This window comes from Camelus dromedarius, chromosome Y (assembly GCF_036321535.1).
Source record: "Camelus dromedarius isolate mCamDro1 chromosome Y, mCamDro1.pat, whole genome shotgun sequence".
Taxonomy (NCBI): domain Eukaryota; kingdom Metazoa; phylum Chordata; class Mammalia; order Artiodactyla; family Camelidae; genus Camelus; species Camelus dromedarius.
Window position 1 is genome coordinate 5,912,758 of NC_087473.1, and position 19,011 is coordinate 5,931,768.

Genomic DNA, 19,011 nt, shown 5'->3' on the forward strand with positions numbered 1-19,011 from the left:
TGTGAATGGACTAAATGCTCCAGTCGAAAGACATAGACTGGCAGGCTGGATAATAAGGCAAGAAACATAAATATGGTGCATAAAAGAGACACACTTCAGGGAGAAGGACACATATGGATTGAGAGTGAAAGGATGGAAAAGGGTATTCCATACAAATGGAAAAGCCAGAAAAGCAGTTGTTGAAGTACTGATCTCAGACAAAATAGACTTTAAAATAAAGTTCATAAAGAAAGATAAACAAGGACATTTTATAATGATTAAAGGAGTGATCCAAGATGAGGATAGTACAATCATTAACACATATGCACCAAATAAAGGAGCACCTAAGTACATAAAATAATTACTAACAGATATAAAGGGGGATAGTGATGGGAATAGAATCATAGTTGGAGATTTCAACACTGCATTAACATCACTGGACAGATCACTGAGAAAGAATATAAATAAGGCAACAAACAAATTAAATAATAAAAAAGAAATATCAGATTTTGTGGATACTTTGTAAACATTGCCACCCACCCAAAATAGGATATACATTCTTTTCAAGGGCACATGGAACATTTTCCAGATTTGATCATGTACTTGGGCACAAAAGAATCCTCAGCAATTTTAAGAATATAGGAATTACCTCGTGCATCTTTACTGACCACAATGTCATGAAGCTAGAAATCAGCAACAGAGAAACAAAGGAGAACTAAAGGAAAGCATGGAGATTAAATAATATGTTTTTAAAAACCAATGGCTCTATGAAGAAATCAAAGCTGAAATGAAAAAAATAATACCTTGAGATAAAAGAAAATGAAAGCCAAGCCACACAAAATTTATGGGAAACAGGAAAAGCAGTGCTAAGAAAGGAGTTTATAGTGATACTAGCTTTCCTCAAAAAAGAACAATCACGAATAAACAATTTAACCCACCAGCTGAAAGAACTGGAAAAGGAAGAACAAAAAAGCCCAAAAGGAAGCAGCAGGAAGGAAATTATAAATATTGTGGTGGAAATAAATAAAATGGAGTTTACAAAGAACATAGGAAAAAAATCAACCAGTCCAAAAGCTGGTTTTTTGAAAAAGTAAGAAAAATGGACAACCTTCTGGCCAAACTCAAAAAGAAGAAATGAGAGAGAGCACAAAGTAGCAAAATAAGAAAGGAGAATGAAGAAATTTCAACAAATAAGATAGAAATACAGAATATCATACAGGACTATTATGAAAAGCTCCATGGAAACAAACTGGATGACCTAGAGAAAATGGAAAAGTTTCTGGAAACATACTGTCCACCAAGACTGAATCAAGAAAAAACTGACCCCTTGAACAAACAGAACATTGGATATGAAATCAAAATAGCAATATAAAACCTCCCTACAAATAACAGTCCAGAACCAGATGGCTTCACTGTGGAATTATACCAATCATACAAAGAAGAAGTCATACCAGCCCTTCTCAAACTCTTCCATAAGTTTGAAAAGGAGGGAATACTCACAAAGTCATTCCATGAAGCCACAATCACCCTGATACCACAAACAGGCAAAGACAATACCAGAAAAGAGAATTATAGGCCAATATGACTGAAGAGCTTGATGCCAAAATCCTCACCAAAATAGTAGCAAATAGAATCCAACAACACATACAAAAGATTATACATCCTAACCAAATGGGGTTCATCCCAGGGACACAAGGGTGGTTCAACATATACAAATCAGTCAGTGTAATATATCACATTAATACGATAAAGTGCCAAAACCACATGATCATCTCAAAAGGTGCAGGAAAGCATTTGATAAATTTCAGCACCCATGTATGATGAAAACGCTCACCAAAGTGGGCATAGAAGAAACATATCTCAACATCATAAAGCTATATATAACTAATCTACAGCCAGCATAACACTCAACGGTGAGAAAGTCAAAATCTTCCCACTAAAATCTGGGACAAGACAAGGTTGCACAGTATCACTACTCCTAATCAACATAGTCTTGGAAGTCCTAGCCATAGCAATCAAAGAAGAGAGTGAAGGAAAAGGGATCCAAGTTGGAAAGTAAGAGGTAAAAGTCTCACTATACGCAGATGACATGTTACTATATTTAGAAAACCCTACAAGATCCACACAAAAAATACTACAGGTGATCAAAAATACAGCAAGGTAGAAGGTTACAAGATTCAGGTTCAAAAATCAGTGACATTTCTTTACGCTACCAATTCAGATAATACTATAGAGCTACAGTCAACATGACAGCACTGTATTGGTACAAAAACAGACATATAGGCCAATGGAACAGAATAGAGAGCCCAGAAATGAACCCATAAATTTTGGTCAATTAATCTTCGACAAAGGAGGCAAGAATATACAATGGAAGAGAGACAGTCTCTTCAGCAAATGGTGTTGTGAAAGCTGGACAGCAGCATGTAAATCAATGAAGCTAGAACACTCCCTTACACTAGACAAAAAAATAAACTCAGAATGGATCAAAAACTTAAACATAAGAAAAGATATAATAAACCTCCTAGAGGAAAATATAGACAAAATATTATCTGACATATATCTTGTAAATTTTCTCATAGAATAAATAAAAGCAAGAAGAAACAAATGAGACCTAATGAAATGTGCAAGCCTCTACACAGTAAGCAAACTAGAAGTAAAACTAAAAGACAACCTACGGAATGGGAAAAAAAAATTTTAAATTAAACCGACAAAGGCTGGATATCCAGAATATACAAGTAGTCATCCAGCTAAATAAGAAAATACAAACAACCCAATCCAAAAATGGGCAGAAGTCCTAAACAAGCAATTCCCCAAGAAAGACATACAGATGATCAACAGGCACTTCAAAAAATGCTCAGAATCACTGATTATTAGAGAAATGCAAATCAAAACTACAATGAGGTAACACCTCACACCAGTCAGAATGGCCATCATTCAAAAATCCACAAATGACAAATACTGGAGAGGCTGTGGGATACAGGGAAACCTCCTACACTGCTGGTGGGAATGCAGATTGGTGCAGCAACTGTGGAAAACAGGATGGAGATTCCTCAAAAGACTAGGAATAGACTTATAATATGACCCAGGAATCCCACTTCTGGTCATAAATCCAGAAGGAACCCTACTTCAGGATGACACCTGCACGCCAATGTTCATAGCCAGCACTATTTACAATAGACAAGACATGGAAACAACCTAAATGTCCATCAAAAAATTACTGGATAAAAAAGAGGCCGTATAGTTTTACAATGGAATACTGCTCAGCCATATAAACCGACCACATAATTCCATTTTCAGCGACATGGATGCTCCTGGAGAATGTCATTCCAATTGAAGCAAGCCAGAAAGAGAAAGAAAAATACCATATGAGATCGCTCATATGTGAAATATAAAAACAATATGAAATGAAACAAAAGAAGCATAAATACAAACAGAAAAAGACTCGCAGACATAGAATTCAAGTTTTTGGTTGCCAAGTGTGCGTGGGTTTGGAAGAGATAGAATGGGATGCCAAAATTGTAGAATAGATAAACAAGATTTTACTTTATATTGCAGGGAAATATATAAAAGTTCTTACGGCAGCTCACAGAGAAAAAGATGTGACAACAAATATATATATGTTCATTGTAATTGAAAAATTTTGCTCTCGACTGGAATTTGAGGCATCTTTGTAAAATGATTGTAAATCAAAAAAATTAAAAAAAAAAAGAAAAACATGATCCTAAATATTACAGGCATAAATATAATTTAGAGAGAAAAAAAAATATGCCAAATAGTAGTAAAACCAATGCTATTTGGTTTTTGTTTTATTTTTAAGATAAGCAAAAGCAAAAAACCTCTTGCCAAGTGCATCATGAAGAAAACAGGGATGCTCCAAAGGAATAAATTAAGAAATAAAAGAAGAGAAACAACAATTGTTACCTCAGATATACAAAAAAGGGATCATTTTGTCAACAGTTTCATGATAATACTCTGGACAACTTAGAAGAAATAGACAAATGTCTAGAAAGAGACAGAGATAAGGAGAAACAGTTAACTTGAACAAACTGATTAGTAGAAGAAAGATAGAATCTGCATTTAAAAAAAATCGTTAAATACAAGTGGAGATGTAAACAGCGCCCATGGAGAACTGTACAAAAATACAAAGCAGAACTTATACTCTTCAAACTGTTCCAAAATAGTGAAGATGAGGGAAACTCCCAAATTATTTCTATGAAGCTATCATCACACTGATAGCAAAGCTAACAAATAAAGTACGGGAAAGAGAACTTCAAGCCAATATCTTTGATTGATACAGATGGAAATATTCTACAAAATATTATTAGCAAACAACATCCAGCAATACATAAAATTTATCATACACCATGACAAATTGGATTCATAGCATGGTCACAAGGGAGGTTCAAAATACAAAAATCAATCAGTTTGATACAACACATTAACCAAAGAAAAAGGGAAACAACGTTGTCATCAGAATAAACCCACAAAAAAATCATTTCACAATTTTCAACATTTATTCATTAAAACAACAACAACAACAACAACAACAACAGCAACAACAATAGAAACCGCTTACCAAAGTAGGATACAGGAAACATATCTCAACATAACTAAAGTCATTTATTACAGACCCACAGACAACATAATATGTAAAGGTGAAAATCTGAAAGCCAAGTTAAGGAATAAGACAAGGATGCCCACTCTCACCATTTCTATTAAACACAGTATGGGAAGTCCTAGTAACAGCAATCGGACAAGAAAAAAGTTATTCATGTTGGATTGAAAGAAGTAAAACTGTTACTATTTCAGATGACATGATAATCTATATAGGGAACCCTAAAATTTCTCCACACAAAAATAACTAAAACTAGTAAATACATTTATCAAAGTAGCATGATTCATGATTAATATACAAAAACTGTCACATTTCTTTACACTAACTATGAAATACTTCATAATTTTAAAAAATCCATAAGAAATCACATCAAAAAATGAAATACCTGTGAATAAACCAATTTAATAAAATCTAGAAGACACTGATAAATAAATTTGAAGATGATGCAAAGAAATGGAAAGAAATCTCAAGGTCTTATTTTAGAAGAATTAATATTTTTAAAATATACATAGTACAAAAGATGTCTACAGATATAATTTGATTCAGAGAGAAATACATGATATTTTCCACAAAACTAAAAACACTCCTACGATTTTCATGGAACTGCAAAAGAACCACAACTGCAAAAGAAACATTGAGGAAAAAGAAGAAAGTTGGAGGCATAACCCTCCCAGATCTCAGACTATATTACAAAAATACATTAGTCAAAACAGCACAATACTGGAAAACAAACAAACATCTATATCACTGGAACAGAACACAGAGGCAGAAATAAAACAGCACACCTATGGTCAATTAAACTATGAAAAAGGAAACAAAAATATACAATGCCTAAAAGACAGTCTTCAGCAAGTGATGTTGAGAAAGCTAGACAGCTACATGGAAATCAATGAAATTAGAACACTCCCTCACACTGTACAAAAATGAACTCAAAATGTTTTAAAGATCTAAATCTGATACATGACACAATAAAACTCCTAGAAGGTAACATAGGAAAAACAAGACATAAATTGTAGCAAAATTTTCTTATGTCACTCTCCGAAGTCGAAAACTATGAATGCAAAATAAACAAATAGGTCCTAATTAAACTTAAAAGTGTCTACACAGCAAAATAAACAAAATGAAAGGATAAACTTCCAAATGGGAAAAAATATTTGGAAACAATGCAGTCAACAAGAGGCTAATTTCTAAATTACACAAATCGTTCATAAAACCCCATTTCAAAAATTTACAAACAACTCAGCCAGAAAATGAGCAGAAGACAATTCTCTAAAGAAGACACACAGATGACAAACAGGAACATAAAATCATGCTCACATTACTAATCATTATACCAAGACAAGATAAAAATAAAATAATATTTTACCTCACACAAATGAGAAGGGTTGTCTTCAAAATGTCTACAAATGATAAATGCTGGGCAGGTTGTGGAGGAAAAGGAACTCTCCTAGACTGTTGGTGGGAATGAAAATTGTTGAAACCACATTGGAAACAGTATGGAAGTACTTTTAAAAAATAAAAATAGACATCATATGACCCAGCAATCCCACTCCTGGGCATATAAAACATTTAAAACCTGAGACAAAGAATCCTAGCATAAAACATAAGAAGTACACTGTGACATTGATCTTAATTGGATTCTACATATGTCTCCTATGGCAAGGGAAGCAGAAGCAAAACTAAAGAAATATGATTGTATCACTCTAAACTGATTTACACTGCAGAGGAAATGATCAAGAAAATGAAGTAAAACAACACAATGAGAGTATATATATACAAGTGATATTTTCCAATCAAGTGTTAATATACAAAATATATGGCAAACTCATACCCCACAACAACAACAAAAAAGACCAAAAAATCCAATTTAAAAAAAGTCCTTAGTAACTGAATAGATAGATCTGACTCAATTTTCCATAGATAATATGCAGTTCGCTAAATGATGCAAGAAAATATATTCAGAGTTATAAATTATTTGAAAAGTAATAAATCAAAAATGAGATAAGGCCTCACACTTGTCAGAAGGCTCTCATCAAAAAAAAAAAAAAGAAAAAGAAATAGATGTTGGTGGAGAAAAAGGATCACCATGAACAGTGTTGATAGGATTGTAAATTATTGATTCCATTTTATATATACATCAAATTTTCTTCATCCACTTTTCTGTCAAGGGATGTTGGGATTGTAGGCCCCTGTCTGAAGGCTCTAGAGAATAAGCCCATAGGCTGAACTCATAAACAAACTGTTAGGAATGTCACATATCCAGGCTGGATGAGAAATGGCCTACTCAATGTATCCAGTATGGATGGCTGGATAGCCAATAATGGGTAAGATCCTCAGAGGAGGACAACCTAAGACAGGCACAGCTGGCTGGATAAGAGATGGCGTATTTAATGAAATTTCATGATGAACTTTAAAAAAATCCTTGATCATTTATCATCCTGTGCTTACTGCAGGAGCATGGGGACACAAATAGCTTCAGATTATTAACATTGTTATAACTTAGATGATATGTGAGGCATTGTGCATGTGATATATGAACCCTTTTTCTAAGAATCAATAAACAGAGAAATATATAGCTTCTCTCCACACAGTGTTTGTGTGTATTTGGTATCATGCCACTGAAAGGGTTAATTTAATTTTTTGGGAGAATCATAAAATATGTTGTATTATATACAAGGATCTTTCTGCACCTATTGAGATGTTTATGTGATTTTTATTTCTCATTTTATTAGTGTGGCATTTCAAATTTATTGATTTGAATATTTTGAAGTATCCTTAAAACCAGGGAGATATCCCTTTACTCATAATGTATGATACATTAAATGTGTAGATGAACTCATTTTGCTTGTGTTTTTTTGAGAATTTTGGCACATACATTCATCAGGGATATTATTCTCTACATTGCATATAATGTCCTTTCTAGCTTTGTTTTGCAAAAATAGCTGGCATCATAAAACCAGTTTGGAATCTTTCACCCCTTCAAATTCTTGGAAGGTTTGGGGAAGAATTGTTGAAAAATTCTCTTCAAATGTATGACAGAATTCACCAGTAAAGTCATCTTGTAAATAATTACTGTTTTGGGAGTTTTGGATTACTGATTTACTCATACACACTTTTGCTCTGTTTAACTTTCTAATTTCTTCTTGATTCAGTATTGGAAGACACATGTTTCTGGGAATTTGTCTTTTGTTCTAGGTCATTGAAAATTTTGGCTAGTGGTAATTTCTTATGATCCTATGTATCTGTGTATCATCAGTGGTAATATCTTCTCTTTTATTTCTAATTTTATTTGAGTCTTTATTTTCTTAGCCAAACTAAACATTTCTCCAATATATGTTTAAAAGAATCAGACTTAGTTATTTTTTGTTTTTATCATTTCCATTGTTTCTGTGGTTATTTGCCTTACTCTGATTCATTCAATTTTCTTCCTTATCCCTCCTTTTTTCTCCTAGATTCTTGAGGTATAAAGTTAAGTAGTGTGAATCTTTGTATTCCTTTTCTTATTAAATATTATATATTTATTTATTTACTCATTTTGCTTATTTACTTATTATTTATTCATTTATTTATCATTGAAATACTGCCATTTACAATGTGTCAATCTGTGGTGTATAGCACAGTGTCCCATTTCATTCATATATTTGTGTTCTATTAAAGGTTACTTCACGGTATTTAGCATACAGCCCTGTGTCATACAAAAAAACTTTTGAAAATATCTATTTTTATATATAGTGGATAACATATATAAACCTACAGCTCCCAAATATATCCTCTCCCAGCCCCTTTCCACAAGAACCATAAGAATATTTAGTAGATCTGCGAGTGTGTTTCAGTTTTGTAGATGTAATCATAGTGCCCTCATCTAAACTTTTTTTAAGGTTCCATATATGTCATGTCATGTGTTATTTTTCTTTCTCTTAGTGGCTTACTTCAATTAAAATGACAATTTTGGGGACACCAATTTTGCGGTAATTACATTGTTTTATCATTTTTTATGGCAGAGTATTTTTCTGTTGTGTAAATATGCCAGAATTCCTGTATCTTGTCATCTGTTAATGGAAAATTAGGTTGCTTCCTTGTCAGGGGTGTTGTATATAGCACTGCTATGAATATTGGGTTACAGGTGTCCTTTTGAATTAGGGTTCTCTTTGATATATACCCAGAAGTGGAATTGCTGGATTGTACGTTAATTATATTTTCAGTCTTTTGAGGAATCCCCATGCAGTTTTCCACAATGACTGCACCAAACTACATTCTTACCAACAGTTTAGGAGGGATCCCTTTCTCCACAGCTTCCCAAGCATTTATTGATTGTGGACTTTTGGATGATAGTCTTTCTGACTATTATGAGGTGATACTTCATTATAGGTTTGATTTACATTTCTCTGATAATTAATGATAGTGAGCATTTTTTTTTCATATATCTATTTGGCATTTGTATGTCTTTATTGGAGAATTGCTTATTTAAGGTTTCTGCCCATTTTCAGATAGTTTTTCTTTTTTTTATTATCATTAGGTTGTATGAGCTCTTTATATTTTGGAAATTAAGCCTTTGCAAGTTGCATCAATTCTAAATATTTTCTTTCAACCTGTATTTTGTCATTTTGCTTTCTTTTATGGCTCCCTTTGCTGTACAAAAGCTGGTATGTTTAATTAGGTCCCATTTATTAACTTTGCTCTTATATCCATTACCTGGTTAGGCTGTTCTAGGAGATCATTGCTGAGATTTATCTCAGAGTGTTTTGCCTAAGTTTTCTTCTAGGATATTTACTGTGTCTTGCCTTACATTTAAATCTTCAAGCCAATTTGAGTTTATTCTTGTGTATTGAACTAAGGAGTGTTCTAATTTCATTGCTCTGCATGCTGATGTCCAGTTTTCCCAACACCAGTTGGTGAACAGACAGTCTTTTCTATGTCATATTATTGGCTACTTTCTCAAAGTTTATTTGAGCATAGACCTGTAGATTTATTCCTAGGTTCGCTCTTCTGTTCCATTGGTCCATATGCCCGTTTCTCTTCCAATATCATGTCATTTTGATTATCGTCTAGCTCTGAAATAGAGTATGGAGTCCAGGCTGGTTATTCCTCCAGCCTCTATCTTTTTCTTCAATATTGCTTTGGAAATTTTGAATCTTTTCTGATTGAATATAAATCTTAGGATCATTTGTTCCAGTCCTAAAAAGAAATGTTTTGCATAATTTGATAGGAACTCGCATTAATTCTGTGGATTGCCTTGGGCATTATGGGCATTTTAACAATATTGTCTCTTCCTTTATAAGACCATTGGGTATCTTTTAAAGTCTTCAAATCTTTTTTAATTCCCTCAATCAATGTTTTCTAGTTCTCCATGTATAAGTCATTCACCTCCTTGGTCCGATTTATTCCTAAGCATTTTATACTTTTGGGTGCAGTTATTAAAGTGGTTGTTTCTATTCTTTGTTTTCCTGTTGATTCACTGTTAGTGAAAAGAAAAACAATTGATTTTTGTACATTATTCTGGCTACCTTGCCCATTTCCTTTATTAGCCTAGGTATTTTTTTGTGAGGCTTTTAAAGTTTCCTATGTATAGTGTCATGTCTGCATACCGTGACAGTGTTACCACTTCCTTTCCAGTCTGAATACGTTTATTTCTTTTTCTTGCCTGATCATTGTGGCTAGGACATCCAAGACTATATTGAATTAAACTTGTGAGAATGGGCAACCTTGTCTTGTCTCAGATTTTTGTGGGAAGGGTTTCAGTTTTTCACCCCTGAGTATTTTGCTGGCTATATGCTTATCAAAAATAGCTTTCATTATGTTGAGATATGGCCTCTCTATGCCCACTGGGATAAGAATTTTTATTGGAAATAGGTGTTAAATTTCATCAAATGCTTTTTCTGCATCTACTGAGATGATCATTTGGTTTTTGTCCTCTGTATTGTTGATATTGTGTATCACAATTTATTGATTGATTTGCATATGTTAAACCATCCTTGTGTTCCTGGGATGAACCTAACTTGATCATGGTGTATGATCTTTTTTTACATGCTGTTGGATTCTGTTCATTAATAATTTCTTAAGGAATTTTACATCTGTGTTTATCAATGAAATTGGCATATAATTTTCTTTTAGGTTAGTGTCTTTATCTGGTTTTGGTATCAGGTTGATGTTGGCCTTATGGTGTGAGTTTGGGTGTACTCTCTCCATATCAATCTTTCGGAAGAGTTTGAGGAGGACTGGTTTAGACTTTTCTTTGTATGATTGGTCAGATTCCCCAGGGAAGCCATTTGGTTCTGAATTTTTGTTTGTAGAGTTTTTTTTTTATTTTATGGGTAATTCTATTCCATTTCTGGTGATCTGTCTGTTCAAATGGTCAATTTGTTCTTGATGCAATATTGGTGGGCTAAATGTTTGCAGAAAGTTCTTCATTTCTTCTAGGTTACCCAGTTTGTTTCCGTAGAGTTGTTCATGGTACTCCCTTATGATATTTTGCAAAATTGTTGTACTCTTTGTAGTTTCTCCGTTTTCATTTCATATATTTCTTGTGTTCTCTCTCTTTTCTTCTTGGTGATCCTGTGCAGAAATTTGTCAATTTTGTTTACTATTTCAAAAAAAAGTTTGATTGATTTTCTTTATTTTTTAAACACTATATGGATTCTTTCATCTTTAATCATTATTGTTTCACTCTTTTTGCTGACTTTTGGTTTTGTTTGCTCTTCTTTTCACGATTATTTTACATACAACATTAGATTATTTATTTGAAATTGCTCTTCTACTTTGAGGAGGGCCTTGTCAGTATGATCTTCCCCCTTAAACCTGCTTTAAGTGTATTCCATAAAATTTGTGTAGTGGTTTTGTGATTTTTCTCAAGATATTTTTTAATTTCTTCTTTAACTTCATCACCCCCCCCCTTGTTTTAGTATCATGTTTTTTAATCTACATGCTTTCATTTTTTTTCTCCCTGGTTTTTCTGTGATTGATTTCTAGTTTCATGGTATTCAGAAAAGATGCTTGAAATAATTTTTATCTTCTTAAATTTGTTGAGGGTTTTTCTGTGCCTGAGTACATACTCTTTCCTAGAAAATGTTCCATGTGCACTGGAAAAGAATGTATATTCTGTTTTGGGGAGATGTACTGTTTTGAAAATATGAACCAACTCCTAATTTTTATTTTATCTTTTAGTGTCTTTGTTCCCTTATTAATTTTCTTTCTGAAAGACAACTTCAGTGATGGTAATGGGGTGCTATAGTCTCATACTATGATTGTTGTCCCATCAATTTCTCCCTGTTTATCTATTAGTATTTGCTTTATGTATTTAGGTGCTAAAATATTGAGTGCATATATCTTAAAGTGTTTAATACACTTATTTTGTATTGATCACTTAATCATTATAGCATGTCCTTGTTTATCTTTCTCTGTGGCATTTGTTTTAAACTCTATTTTGTGTGAAATCAGTACTGCTAGTCCTGCTTTCTTGTCATGTCCTTTTGCATGGAATATATTTTTCCATCCTCTTACTTTCAATTGATGTGTGTTCCTCTCCCTAAAGTAGGTCTCTTGTATGCTTCATAATGTAGGGTCTTGTTATATTATCCCATCTTACAATATATATCTTTTTATTGAAGTACTTATTCTATTAACATTTGTGATAATTATTGATAGACGGTTGTTTATTTCCATTTTGAACATCATTTTCCAGTTGATTTGACGTTTCCTTTTTGTTCATTTCTTTTTCTTTTTGTGGCTTGATAATTTTCTTTTTTTATCTTCGATTCTTTTTAGTTTTGTGAGTTCATTGTTAGCTTTTGACTTATGGTTACCATTTTTGTGTGTATAAGGGCTCATTTCTATATCTGTTTATTTTAACTGATAGTAATACAAATTCTAACCCATTCTAAAGAGAACAGAAAAAAGAAGATAATACTCTGTGTTGTTCTGTTCAATCTCTGACCCTTAAAAATTTTGATGTCCTGTTTTACAATGTCATGTTTATTCTTTTGTAAGTCATTGTAGCTTTTGCCTTTCTAATTATTCCTTTCTTCTTTTTATAGCATCCTGCTTCTTTTGTATTTACAGTAGATCTTTCATTATTTTCTTTCTGTTGCTATTTTCTTTTAGTATTTGCTTGTGTAGAAGTTATTTATCTCTCCTTCTAATCCAAGGTATAGTCTTGCTTGATAAAGTATCTTAATTACAGATTCCTTTCATTCAGGACTTTGATTATGTCTTGTCACTGCCTTCTGACTGCTGTATTCATGTAGGAAATGTGTTTAGAAATATTACGTATATAATTATATATATATATATATATGTAAAGAACACATAGAAATGAAGTTATCACATAATGTGAAAACCTATACATAAAAAAAAGAAAATTGTGCTGAAAGAAATTAAAAGTGATCCAAAGAAGTGAAAAGATCTCTTATGTTAATGATGTGAAACTATGTGGTTAAAACAACTTTACTACCAAAAGCAATCTACATTTAGTGTGATTCATATCAAAATACCCATGAGAATTTTCAATTAAATAGAACAAATAATTTCAAAATTTATATGTAACAACAAATATCATGAGTTGACAATACAATTTTGAAAAAAGTATTAAGTCTAATAGTATAAGGTTTTCTGATCTTAAACTGTAGTACAAAGCTTTAGTAATTAAAACAACATGATACTGGCTCTAAAACAGAAGCCAATGAATAGAAGAGAATAGAGTAAGCAGATGTAATCTCTAACACCTATGATCAATTAACCCATGAAAAAGAAGCAAGAGTATAAAATTAAGAAAAGGCATTCTCTTCAATAAATAGTGCTGAGAAGATTGATAATGTAAAAGATAGATTAGGATATTTCCTCATATTGCATACAATCCATGAGCACAGAATATCTTTCTATTTAATTTGTTTACTTATATTTCTTGCACCTGTAACTAGTAGCTTTATGTTTATCTCTTTTATTTCACTTATTAAATTATTCCTATTTTATTCTTTTTGATATAATTATACACACAATTGTTTTCTTAATTTCCCTTTCTGATAATGTGTTGTTAGTATATAAATGTGCAACGTTTTTTGAATATTAATTCTGTATTCTGCAAGTTTAATACGTTTGTTCATTATTTCTAACAGTCACTTGAGGAGTCTATGGAGTTTTCTATCTATGTGAAATTATGTCATCTGTAAAAGTTTTACTGCTTTTTTACAAGTTGGATGCCTTTTATGTTATTTTCTTGATGAGTTGTTCTGTCTAGGACTTCTAGTAGTGTAATTTAGGACTTGTGAGTATGGGCTACTTTTTCTTATTACTGGTCCAGAGGAAAACATTCCTGTATGTTAACATTGATCTTGATGTTAGTCATGGTTTTCTTCATATATGGCTGTTATTATGTTTAGTTACATTCTACCTAGAGAGAATTTGTTAACAATTTTTCATAAAAAAGTTAATTTCTGTCAATAATTTTCCTACATATACTGAGATTATTATTTTGGTATTCATTGTTTTTTAAGGGATGGTATCACATGTATTGATTTGCATATGTTAAATAATATTTATGAATCAGGACTATATCCCACTTAAATATATTTTATAATACTTATAATATGCCAAGAATTCAGGTTGCTAATATTTATTTAGAATAGAATATACATACACTGAAGGAAAAAATTACATTATAGATTGAGTGTTTATATATTTATTTAAAAATTTTATGTTTCATTTTGAATTTGGCTTATGTTTAATGGAATTTATGTCTAAATAAAAATATAACTTTTAGTAGAACTGGATTTACTAGAGTTTACTGATAGAGAACATAGCTATTATTTACAAATAGAGCACAAAATTACTTGCCGTAAAATGCCATATTTTACTAACAATGCAAACTGTTTCAGGACTGAGAAGCAAATTTCTTCCTAAAATGTATTTAGCTGGTCTTTTCCACACCAAACCACATTTACTGTTATTTATTTGTTTGTTTGTTTGCCCCTTAATGGAGGCACTGGGTATGGAACCCATGATCTTGTGCAAAAGTTTAGTTATCAACATCATTTCAGTACAATGAACAGGAGCCACAAGTGTGTGGATTATTAATGTGACTAGAAAATTTATTCCTTGTACGGACTGAAATACCTGCGAGTGAATGAATGACAAAAATAAACATTTGTAAGTATAGAATAATTTTTTCTCTTTTGTAATTATAAATTAGAATATTAAATTAATTTTTTTTTACTTATAATGCCGAACTGCAATTTAAAAAAAATTCCCCTTTTTGGGATTTCTTAAATTTGATTGATTAATTTAATCTAATTTTATTTCATAAGTATTTACCATTTATATATAAACATACCAAATAAACTGGTATTTATTCTCCTCATTTTTTGAATATAGAGCTACTTAATATAAAGCACACCGATAAATAACTACTTCCATATCCAAATCAATTTATGTATCCTTTTAATTACAAATGATAGTGAAATAGCTATACCTTTTTTGTACAGGTTTTACAAAAATTTCAATTTAAATTCCAAACCTTTAAAATTTCTTTACTTATTTAGTTCATTATTTATTCTCTGTTCACAAATCTGTTATATATTTGTGTACTAAAGGAAGGAGATTGGTTTAATTTTATAGACCCCTAATTTAACTTATTTGAAAAGATTTTGTGGGAGTAAAATTTGCAGATCACACTATAAAAATAAACATCCTATAGGTTTCAATTTAACTGGATGAATGAGAAGTAAACACTGGCTGAATGTTACACTTGGTTTGCTAGGAGACCAGTCATTTTGTGATGTCACAGATACTCAGGTTGAGAACCACTGTGATGGCCTAGCACTTTATGTGTGCAGGCCTGCCAAAGCAGTATTTGAAGCTGCAGTGCACAAAATCATGCAGATTAGAAAAGGAGCTGCAGGAAAAGGTATTTGAGATGGCACATGTTTCTTCAGAAATTCAAGATGTGTCTCCTAAAGATGGGCCAAATGTTTCAGGAAAATCCAGTATATCCTTTTTTGTGATCAAACATTCTATGGGTACTTGGATTTGAGGTCTATGATTGAAGAAAATGCTTTTCAGACTTTGTGTGAAGAATCCTTGATAAAAAGACCATGTTTCACACATTGTGTCTCTGAACCAGATGAAGATAATGATTTTCGTTCTCTGACATTTCCAAGAAAACTCTGGAAAATGGTTGGGAGTGACCAATTTCAATCCATCTGGTGGGATAATAATGGAAATTCCATAGTGATCGATGAAGATGTCTTTAAGAAGGAAGTATTGGAAAGAAAGGCCCCTTTCAGAATATTTGAAACTGGAAATATGAAAAGTTTAGTTAGACAGCTTAACCTTTACGGGTTTAGTAAAGTGCGGCAGAATTTTCAAAGATCTGCTTGTCTAGCTGACTTTCTGGCAGAAGAAAAAGAAGTCTCTGTTTTAAGCAAGGTATTGACAAATTTTAGTCACCTCTTCTTAACTTATAAATAAAATTTTATTTTGTTCATCAATCTATGGTAATATAAATGTAAAGCTAGATTTTGAAAATTGCATAAAACTACTAAGGCTAAAATACTTTATTTTTTCTAAAATAAGAAGACAGTTCTTTAAGTATTCAAGATTATGAGAAACATTGCTAGCAACTATGAATCTTATCAGAAATCTAAGTAAAAGTGTTAAAGCTGCTTTTAAAAAGGTGCATTCACCGTTAATGCAAATGCTAACGTTTCAAATTTGATGACTATTCTATTTAAATATGTATTTTCTAAATATGAAATTTCCAAAAATAATCAGCAATGTTCATATTTTGATTATATTATCTTTGTATAGTAAGCGTGAAGTCTGAGGTTGTATACATTAGGCTTATTGTAGTCTTGTATTTTGTTTTAAATAAATACTAAAATATTTCTCCTTTGTTTTAAACTGCAGTCCTATCATAATCCAAATTTTAAATGAAGCTGTCCCCAGACTTTAGTCACAATAAAAATAGAGTTGGGATTAAAAATGCTTCCCTGGTATCTTCATTGCCTCATGATTTCAACAAGAAGCACTTTAAAGAAGGGAGTAATGTGGATTATAATAATTCTGGTTTTGTGGCTGACACTAGAGGAGAAAGTGCATTTTTACCTTCTGCAAAATTAAACATGCCACTAAAAAGAAAGCCCTCTACTAGCCACATAATTGGTGATGCAATTACCCCAATGAGAGGTGATATTTTTCCTGCATCATCAATGTCAGTTAGACCACCAAAATAAATTGCAGTGGATCAACGTGCTATTTTAAACCAGTTGACCACTTTCCACGTGGACTCACAAAGCAGCTACACTGAAGAAAATGGCCGTGTTGTGAATTTCATTACAACTACAAATTCTTCTTCTCAGTACAGCACCTTATCTCCCATACAGAGCAATTATTTTGGGCTGATGGTATATCCTTCTACTTTTCCGAATAGATATCACAACATATCGGCCAATGATGGTCCTTTTCCAAAACTTCAACGAGACAGCAACCCACGGTTTCCAGTGCCAGTGATATCTGATACATCAGCTACCTCTCTTTCACGGCCAACTCATCAGCCAACTGCAGGATATGAACGTCATCCTAATTACAACTGTTCTACCAGAAACTACCAGATTATTCAGGATAACAAAGATTAAATTGATGTTGGCAAATGTCAACAAATATCTGCTATTTTCGTATTTGAACAATAAACATACATGTGTACCTGTATTTTCCTTAATTTTTAAATATATTTAAGAGTAAAATGGGAGAGTAAGTTACCATTTAAAGAAAAAAAGAGATATTTGATTGATATGATCATTTGATGGAACAATATGGGAGTAAAGTTGAATAATTTCTTGTAAGGAAGAAGAGAAAAAGGAAGAATTTGGGAAAAGACTAAAACATGTAGAGATGGAAAAGTACTAAGTGGCTTCTGGTTCATTCTGGAAAGTATTAACGGTGTTAAGTTAGGATAGGTTGGAACAGTAGGTAAATGCAGGAACCGGCCCAGGGATCATGGTCTCTAATATATTGTCCCTGGAATCGTAAAGGTCACATGATGTAGTCTCAGATGGCACATTCAGCATGTGGTAGAATTTGAGAAGTAATTTTATCTATGGTTTTCTTTGTGCTGTTCTCAAAGCATTGCAATTGGTGATTTCATTTACTCCCCTCAAGGTTCTACACTATATTTTCTGGTGAATAGTTTATGTTGCTTTTATGTTGCAGCCAAATGCAAGCTTGCATCCTCAGGGTGGCACTTAATGCCTTTCAAACTCTAAGCCCACAAACTCAACATTGTTTAGTCATTTCCTTATAGATCTGACATCTGACTACCTTGGCATAACTTAATATTTCCGTGTATCTGGAGATACATCGAGGCAAATGCTTGTCAACCATATTAACTCCAAACTCACTTCTTTTGCTCCAGCTCATCCTTGGACTTAGGATGTCCTCCTTTTCCCTTCTTAGACTTTCCCAGTCTCAGCACAAAAACCACCTCCTCCAGATGTTTTCTGTCTGTCCCCCTTTCCTTGTCTAACTTGGATAACAGCACAGTAATACAGCACATGCCACAGGATGCACTTTAGTATTTAGTGAATGAAAAATACATGTTGACTTTAAACAAAATCTACTTTCTGAAACAACAAAACTCTCATGGTTTTCAAACTATTTCATTATGGTCTTTACTCTTCACCACAAACTAGCTCTTTTCATAGCCCTAGGACTAGTCACTCAAGACAGTAAGTGGAGGTAGGTACAGGAGACAAAGTATTATTTTCTTCTTAATTCATGCCTCCAGAAGCCTAAAGCTTTCCATTCTCATTTGCTGGATATTTTCCTGTCTTTTCCTCACCCACCAACCCCAAAATAACTGATTCTCATCCACATGCCAATAACTATATTGACTTCTAAATAATTTAGTTCTTAAAATCAGAGCTTTGTCCAGAAGGAGAGTGCCATCACAAACATTTAAAGTAGGCTTATACACCCCACATAACTTGAGCCCCTTCTTACCTTCACACAGTTTGTATCTAAGAGGTAGTAGCACCTTTCTTGGGGTGGTCTTATTCAGTAACCAAGTTGCAATCTAAATTGTGTGGACTAGAAGGAGTTGAGGCTAGTAGAATTAAAAATTTGTCCAAATGCACAAATACCAAATTTCTGCAGATATTAGGATATATAAAATATTCATGGAAGACGTTGACTATTTCCCATTAATTTAAAATAAAAGGTGAAGCGTTTTCAAATGTGAAATTCCCTGAATTGCTGGAAAAATTGTAGACAAGGTCAGGGAGCCTAAGGCTTCTGCTCACAATCATGCAGTCAGTGTCAGCTAATAATACTGGAATGACAAAATTGAGTCTGTATTCTTCCCACTAAATACTACAAATCTGTCTACCACTGTGTGTGTGTGTGAAGATAGATTGTTAAGCAGTAACTAAGTT

The 19,011-nt window shown here is 32.6% G+C and overlaps 1 pseudogene; it reads left to right on the forward strand.

Moving 5' to 3' along the window:
- The first annotated feature begins 15,497 nt into the window (after positions 1 to 15,497).
- Positions 15,498 to 17,217, forward strand: LOC135320332 (heat shock transcription factor, Y-linked-like; annotated as a pseudogene).
- The last annotated feature ends 1,794 nt before the right edge of the window (positions 17,218 to 19,011 follow it).